This window comes from Nanorana parkeri, unplaced genomic scaffold (assembly GCF_000935625.1).
Source record: "Nanorana parkeri isolate BGI_ZX_2015 unplaced genomic scaffold, ASM93562v1 scaffold631, whole genome shotgun sequence".
Lineage (NCBI taxonomy): Eukaryota > Metazoa > Chordata > Amphibia > Anura > Dicroglossidae > Nanorana > Nanorana parkeri.
Window position 1 is genome coordinate 718,269 of NW_017306899.1, and position 9,092 is coordinate 727,360.

The window sequence follows — 9,092 nt, forward strand, 5'->3', positions numbered from 1 at the left end:
CCCATCCACCTTAGAGGACCGCTCGGGCACTATACATCGGAAATCTCCCACCAACACATCTAGAGATGATCATTTTGCTCACTTTATCCAAAGCAGCGGATTGGAGGATGCTTGGCGACACTCACATCCCTTGGAGAGGGATTATACCCACTTCTCTCACCCACATGCGGTAATGTCCCGCATAGACCATCTTCTTCTACCCCCAAGACTTCTCACGAAAATCTCTCATGTACGAATAGAAGATATGGTAATTTCAGATCACTCCCCTGTTTAGGCCTTTCAGTTTTGGACATTCCCTCCACACCACCTACATGGAAATTCCCAACATATCTAGTTAAATTTAAAACTTTGGTGGCTGGAATACGCATCCTGCAACTCCTCTCACGTGGAAAACCGTCATTTTATTGGGAGGCGGCGAAGGCTGTGTTGCGCGGTAGAATCCTGGCATATTCCTCTTCCCTTAAGAAATTGACCATGACAAAATATAGATCAGCTTGTCAGACAGTGAGGCAGGCTTATACTACGTTTAAACTGCACTCTACCCCCGAGAATAGATCTTCCTGGATATTGGCCAAACAAACCTGTGACCACTGGATTCAACAGTACGAATCCCACATCAGGTCATTTAAGGAAGTGGATTTGTTCAAATTTGGCAATAAACCCGGAAAACTTATGGCTGCTCTTGCTCGAGGTCCACGTAAGACATCACACATAACGAAATTGGCTGACAGCGAGGGGCAGATTTACACAGATTCGGAAAATATTTCCACCATTTTCTCTTCCTACTACAAACAACTTTATGGGCCTCAACCGGCTGACCTAACCAGTACCTAGATTCTGTCAATCTACCCTCGCTGACAGACGATTAGTTAATCTTCCTTAATGGGGAAATAACAGCCCAAGAATTGGAAAAAGTCATTAAAACTTCCCCTCGAGCAAAGGCGCCTGGACCTGATGGATTATCCACGGAATTCTATAAGCTACTATTAGATGACATATCACCTGCTCTACTTTGCCTATATAATCATATCTTACGAGATCATATATACCCTTCCACTTTCAATAATGCCTATATCAGATTACTACCCAAAAAAAACAAAGATCCCTTGATGCCAGGATCCTACTGCCCTATATCCCTGCTAAATCAGGATGCTAAGTATTTATCTAAAATAATGGCGGATAGATTAGCAACTGTCTTACCTAGACTTATTTCTCCTGTGCAGTCGGGCTTTGTATCTGGTCAGTCTGCGATTACTAATATCCGCAAAGTTATTGCTGTTATTGAACATTCTCGTCTGTCGGGTCCTTCTCAGTGTCCAGTCGCCCTTTTGGCACTGGACCCGGAGAAAGCCTTCCACAGTATTAATTGGTCATGGCTTTCGCTGGTACTACAGCGTATGGGTTTCTCTGGTTTGTTTCTAGATCTCATCCGAACGATGTACACCTCACCTAATGCACAAATGTTCACCTCCACTTACCTCTCTCCACTTTTCACTTTATACAGAAGTACACGTCAGGGATGCCCTTTACCTCCTCTTTTATTTAATCTGGCCGTCGAACCAGTAGCTCGCTACCTATCCACACCTGACCTCTTTACTGGCATAGAAATAGGCAACCACACTCTACAAGCTATGTTCTTCGCTGATGATATTCTTCTCTTCCTCTCTGACCCCAACACCCAAATTCCTATAGTATTTGATCACATACAACATTTTGGTACATTCTCTGGTCTCAAAATCAACATAGACAAAAGTGACCTCCTGTTCCTGTCTCACACTCCTCCCAAGACAGAACTACATTGACTATCCCGCTATCCATTACACATCCAACCCACCTCACTCCAATATTTAGGGATATCCATTCCCAAAACGGCTACTGATCTTTATGCCACCATCATTAGACACATTACACAGGAACTTACTGCTTGGCAGCATCTTCCATTATCTACTCTGGGAAGGTGTCACCTGATACGCATGGTTAGTTTTGCCAGACTCCTCTATCCACTTCAAACCATCCCTCTACTTCTTCGACATAAAGATGTACAAATACTCAACCAAGCATTCACAAAGTTCATATGGAGAGGTAAAAAAAACGCGTATTGCGCTCTCCAAACTCCACCTTCCAAAATCCCTCCTGGGGGCCAACATACCAAACCTTCGCCTTTACAACCTGGCATGCATTTTTCGCCACGCTAGGGACTGGTTGAATGAATCCCAACATTACTCCAACACATCCTTAGAGCAACATTTAGTACACCCTTGGTCACTATCGGGAGTCTTGCATATGCCCCTCCCTTCCGTGCCATATCAAACAAAACATCTGGCTGCGGGCCACTATTATAGCCTGGAGAGAAGTCAGGAAATTATATGGCCTCCAGGGCACAATTTCTCCACTCATGCCTATAATTTCAGCCCCCATATTTCCAATAGGTCTCACATCTCAAGCCATCAGGACGTGGCATTCACACGGCATTCACACGCTGAAACACATACTTAATCCACGAGGTCTTTGCTTGTCATTTGCTGAACTTTCCAACACTTATAATTTGTCTCCTAAACACTTCCTCCAATACGCCCAGATCAAACACTTTATAAAAACTAATCTGCCCCCTTCTCATACGAATGATTCAGTAGTATCATTCCTTAGACTCCTCACTTCCCCCTCCACGAAAATATCTTTGTCTCACTTACACCAACATCTTAGTTTCACGTACCGAGATTCGGTCCACTCCATAACATCATATGCCCTTAAGTGGGCACCTTTGCTCCAACTCTCACCGGTTGATACGCACCAACTACTACTTGATGGCTGGAAGCAATTGTGCGATAACATCTCCAACGAGCAATGGTGAGAAACACAATTCAAGATTATTCATAGGGCCTACTATGCTCTGAATTTTCGCCCTCCCTTACACAAGGATACCTTGGTTACCGAATGCCCCAAATGTCACCTTTTACAACCTAATCTGGCACACCTCCTTTGGCAATGCCCCCATATCCAAACTCTCTGGCAACTCGTACTCCAATACATATCGACAATATCTGGGACACATAGAGCTTGCTCTCCAGCTCTGTGTCTTTTCCACTCTCATGTTACCTCACCTCAGTCTCCACAAACACCTCTGACACAATGGGAGCATTACTGTATTCTGGCTGTCAAGAAGAATATACTCAAACAGTGGCTCTCCCCACAAACTCCTACATTGACAGAGATAAAACTTACCCTTCATCAGCTTATGTTGTTTCATAAACTTGACACTCAATATAACCTAGAACGAACCAACACATTTTTTCATACACGGACACATTTTTTTACCTCTGAATGCACACGAGATCAACTTAAAGATATTTTATCTCTATTTCAACGATCCAAGTGGTATTTACAAGCTAAGTCCACTAATTCGTTGGGCAAACTTGACTTATTGTGACTTAGTTCCGCAAGTATTTCAGTATCACATCCAAACAACCAACGCACCACATCAGGAAATGAGGACCTTGATTCCTAGATACATGTCTCAACCACTACCCTATCCAGTAGCCCTTCACGCACATCCATACCCCCTCCCTGTCTCGTCCCTACTCTACCATGTTTTGATCCGTCACATATAATACCCATGTCGGTTGTCTGATTCATACGATCTAATGCAAATGTACACTGATGTCATAATTTCAGGTATCTTGTTTATCTGCATATTTGTTATCTTGTCATCTATAATTGACATGGGAATGTATTATTATTTTGTATTATTATTACTTTATATTATTATTTTGCTGTTTCATCTTGTTCTTTTAGTAGTATATGCTGATAATAGAAATAGGCGGACTTCTTCTGTTCGGAGTCATGTTATGTCCTTTGTCTTTATATCAACAAACTTTGAATAAAAATCTACTTGCTGAAAAAAAAAAAAAAGACTCAGCAGAGGCTTAAGATTCTCTGTTGCCCAGGTGCTGCTGCAGGATGAAGAGGAGGATGTAATGGCTGTAAGGTAAGTTTGTGATCCTAAATTACCCCACCCCCAAACACCCTTATATATAGGTTTATCTCTTTCTGTAAATGCTAACATCATTCTTTGCCAAGTAACTGCTTCAAGAAAACAAATTACAAGATACAATGCCTAGAAGAGAAGTCTGATGACAATATGCTAAATTTGGACTTGGTTCATAGGGCCATAATACTCAGTCACAGCACTGCACCACTATGCATGAAGTACAACATCTAATGTATACAGTATGTGATGAGCTGACTCTGCTTTACATAGACAGCTAGACAAACAAACAGCCATGTAATCTGTGATTGCAAGCAGATTATTTTCAGCATTGCTACCTTAAAAACCATCATAATTAGTGTGTAATGTTTCCAGAAATGTACAAATGTTATTTATTTAATATCAGCATATGTTTCAGGGCAAAAAAATAATTCACAGATTGTTAAGCATGTTCATCGAGACAAGAGAACAGCTGATTTAAGATGTCTTGATGACTTGAGAAAATTGCATTTTGTCCCTATCATGTTTTTATCTATTATGATGATGTCTGCTTGTCTATATATTTTAAAGGGTCACATAATTTATTTGGAAGCTTGCAGTGATGAACCCTCTTCAACTTTAATATTGTTTAATTAAGAACCTTGCAGGGTTATGATTAGTTTAATGAGTTATGTCAGCAGAAATAGCACTGCAGTCATTTGTTCTCTTGTATATAAGAAATGGATCTTAAAGTCAATAAGCATCCAATAGTTTATGTATGGTATTTACATAAACAAGTGAATTTAAGGAGGCATGGTGGATCATATGTTTCAAGGATAATACATTTCAATATAAGTTTCTTTTTAAAAGGACAATTTATGAAAACAATAAAAGGGGGAATTCAGTAAAGGATTTGTGCCACTTTTCTGGTGGTGCCAACCTTTAAACGCAAATGCAACCTTTAATACTGTGTCAAATAAAAAAAAAATTCCTGTCACCGGTTTCAGTATTTTTGCAGGCACTTGCGATGGTATGGCTGCAACAGATTCAGAGTTACCATCAGTTTACAGATTTGAAAACTGGTAGTAATTAAGACCAAAGCTAAGGTAGTGTGCAGAGACATGCCAGTGGTCAGCGAGGCATGTGTGTGCTGGGAAGCTGTCATAATTCTGACAACTTCCCCCTAAAGGCTCATTGATTGCTAGGACACCGCTGCTCGCCAGCCGGCAGCTAAATGTAAACGAAGAGGCCAGGGATGCTGGCTGACATCATTACCCAAATATGGTCTTGGCATGTTTGGGTAATGACGTCAGCCAGCATGTCAACAACCGTGTCTTTAACAGCCAGTGGCAATGACAGTGGATGAAGCCTGATGGCAATGCTACCGGACCAGTTCCACATCAGGTCCACTCTGATAGTGATTGACAGCAGGCAGTGGTCTGATTCCATAGCCAATAGTAGGCCATCTGTTGGCCATTAAAACTGCTCACTACCTGAAGTAATTTACCGGGGGAGTGGACCTGATGAGGAACTAGTCTCTCATCTTACCCTTTAGGTTCTGCCCAAAACTAGTAAAATACCTTGGCCACTTCACCTTTGTATAACAGGCAGTAGCGTATCCAGGGAATGGCAAATAGGGCACATTTGCCAATTGTAGGGGGGGGGGGTGCACCGCTCCTTGGGTCCGTCAATTTTCACCATAGCCTGGATATGCCACTGAGCCTAAGCACAGCTAGGGAAATCTGCAAACCACTTAACTAGTAATTTCATTGATTGATGCCCTGTACTAAGTTCCTGCTCAAAGGAGTGGCAATGTGACTCAGCCATGCCCCCTTCAACCTGAATGGCCTGAAAGAGCTTGCTTTAAAGCTGGTAGAACATCCTAGAGGGGCTTTACATCATGTGGGGTCAGCGTTGGAGGAGGACAGTGTTGTAAGTGGCCTGTGGGGTAGCAGGGTGTGAGAGATGTGGCAGGGGTGTGGTGGCAGCTTGTCATTGTGTGCGAGAAGAAAAGGAGTTGTCCTGTGGGGGGACGGAACCGCTGCCACTACTACATATTGATAAGTGTCTGTAATCACCTGTGTCTCCTCTATGGGCTGCCTTATTTATTATCTGTATAAGGGCCCGTTAATCGCACAGTACCATATGATTGACATACGCTATCTTGCAACACACCTACCATGTGTTACAGTGCAGCAAGAGCATTGCATTTCTATTCCTTTGAATGGCACCCCAACACACCTCCCAGCCTCAATGCATTACCACGCATGCATACATTACTTTTTTCCACTGCACGGTATTGCGGTACCATGTGTTGTGGAGCGTGACAGCATATTGTGGCTGGGAGGTGTGTTGGGGTGCCATTCAAATGAATGGCAATGCACCTACCACACCATAACACATGGCAGGTGCATTGAGAGTGTATTAATCACACATTATTGTGCAATTAAATCACCACATTGATCTGAACGGGCCCCTAAGATGTAAAACAAATTGCTGCCGGGCTCATTCTTTGCACTCTCCCGTGAACATCATTTTGGGATATTTAACTAAAGTAATGAAGTAGGCTTGATGTCCTGCATGTGGACCTGTGAAGGCTGATTACTTGTTTCAAATTGTATCTATAAGTAGGGAAGGGTTAAAACCTCTTCCAGGTTAATATATTGTTGTTTGTGTCCTGCTGGGGAGAGTTCCCATCACTTTCTGTCCCACAGATGTAACAAGACGTTTGAGGTAATCTCCTAAAGTGGGAATAATGTCCCTCTTAGATGCAGGGACAGCAGGCAGCTGCTGTCATCATTCAATCCCAGCTGCTGCTGCTGCCGCTGTTGTAACCAGTGACTAGAGGGTCTGATTGGCACAGAGCAACATGTACTGTATGTAATGGTTGTAATGGCAGGTCCTCAGTGCTGGGCTAGCAATGTAATAGAGGGATCAACAGGTTTCTGATGCCTACATTGCAGATGTGTGTGTGTGTGTGTGTGTGTGTGTGTGTGTGTGTGTGTTCTTTTGACCTGTGCAAATGATTTGTGCACTGTTACATACTACTGACCGCTGCACACTGCACTACATACTGCTAATCCCTGCACTCTGCATTACATACTACTGACTCCTTCACTCTGTGTTACTTCCTCTTGACCCCCCTCCCTCTGCGTTACTTCCTCTTGTACATTACATACTACTGATCTCATAATCTGTGTTAGTCCTGACCCCTGCATAATTAACATTACATCTGACACCTGCACTATGTACACTTGCACCTGCTTGTAGATTGTGAGGTCTCATGACCAGGTTCCTTCTATTCCTTTTGTATGGTATTGTATTATAATTGTACCATCTCCCCACTGTTGGCACTATATAAATCCTGTATAATAATAACAATAATACCACTGTGTAGAACTCTGTGGTGCATCTGCCTGACAAATGTTAGTGCTTGACCCAGAATCAGGTACCTGTTGCAAATAGATACATGAATTTAGTGTAAGCACTGACATTTTGGTGTGGTGGAGCACTGATGTCTGAGGACATGTTGGACACTTTGTCCTCAGTGCAGCCCACCGCCTCCCACAGCTGCTGCATCTGTCACCAGAGATATATCTACAGAAAATAGTGCCTATGGCAAGCACTAAAATTGCAGCCCTTTCCAAAAATTTACACCCATATTTTAGATAACTTTACCACAATATCAACTCAGACATGTGGTTCAAACTTGCATCAGAGTCTCCCCTTATATCTGATGTAAGGGGGAACCCTAGGGACTCTGATGTATTGGGGTCACTCTGGGGACTGAGTGCTCTTGGTATGGAACCATCTTTTAGATCGTTAGCCCTCAGGGGCAGGGCCCTCCTTACCATCTTGTCTAGAATTGTATTGTGATTGTAATGTCTTCCTTATACTGTAAAGCGCTGCACAAACTGTTGGCGCTATATTAATCCTGTATAATAATAATAATAGAGACAGGTAGTGAATAAAATGTAAGAGAAGACATATAAGGTAAAGCTATCAGCTCAACCCAAGTATCCTGTAGTAGTAGCAACAATGCCTTAGTCAGCAGAAACTGTATTTTCAATAAGGCTCTTAAACATTGACAACAGTTCCATTATTTAGTTTCCTAATAAACAAGTGTTCTTTTAGTAGAGCTTTCTACAACAATAGTCCTCAATGCAGAATTTTTTTTTATTGCAGTAAACTCCCCATTATCTGGCATCTACAGATTCTGGATAAATGTCGTTCCTGGTTGCTTGAGAGTTACTATTAAAAATAGGTCTAACTAATGTCATACCCCAAACTATACCATACCATAACATAAACTCTGTATTAACTCCATATTAATATTGAAATGCAGTAATTGAATGCAAATTAAGACAAATAGACACATGATCGTTTTCAGGATAATACATGCTACAGATCAGCAGAACGGTGAGTACACAGGAGGTTTTTTTTATGGTTAGATGAGAGTTCTAGTTAGTTGAATACCGGATAAATACAATTTAGCATTAGAATAGGAGTAATTACACCTTAGTGTCCAACTGAACAAGCCAACTGTTTTTTTAAGCTTTCTTGCTCATTTTTTCACCTTAGTAAACATACAGTACACAGGGTTATTCACAAAGCTTCCGAAGGCAGCCAAGTGAATAACCCACCCAAAGTGAAGTGAGCCAAATGCTGTTCGGCTATTTACTTCAGGCTTGTATGGCATATTTCAGCTGTACATTGGCTGAAATCAGGCGTACACCGGCTGGCTTCGGGTGCGGCATTCGGCTTGGCTGTTCTGCTCGCTACTTCTGTGTTACCGAGCAGAATAGGAAATCAATGAAAAAAGGCTTCAGCTCAGCTGAGCCACTCAGCTGCCCTCAGGAGCTGTACAGGCTATAGTGAATAGCCCATACAGCATCCCTTTGGTTCGGCTGAAACAAAGGGCTCCGGCAACCGAAGCAACGGTCTGTTCCAAATGATCTTTGTTTACTTAAAATGCTAAACTCAGGAGAAAAAAATGCATTCAAGTACCTTATATAATGACAAAAATGTAGCTTATTTCTGCACTGCTCAACTGGAGTTCCTCAAATCATCTCTGAATGCATGTGGATATTGTCCTTTCTTCTGGAGGGTGGTTAATTATTTCCCCATG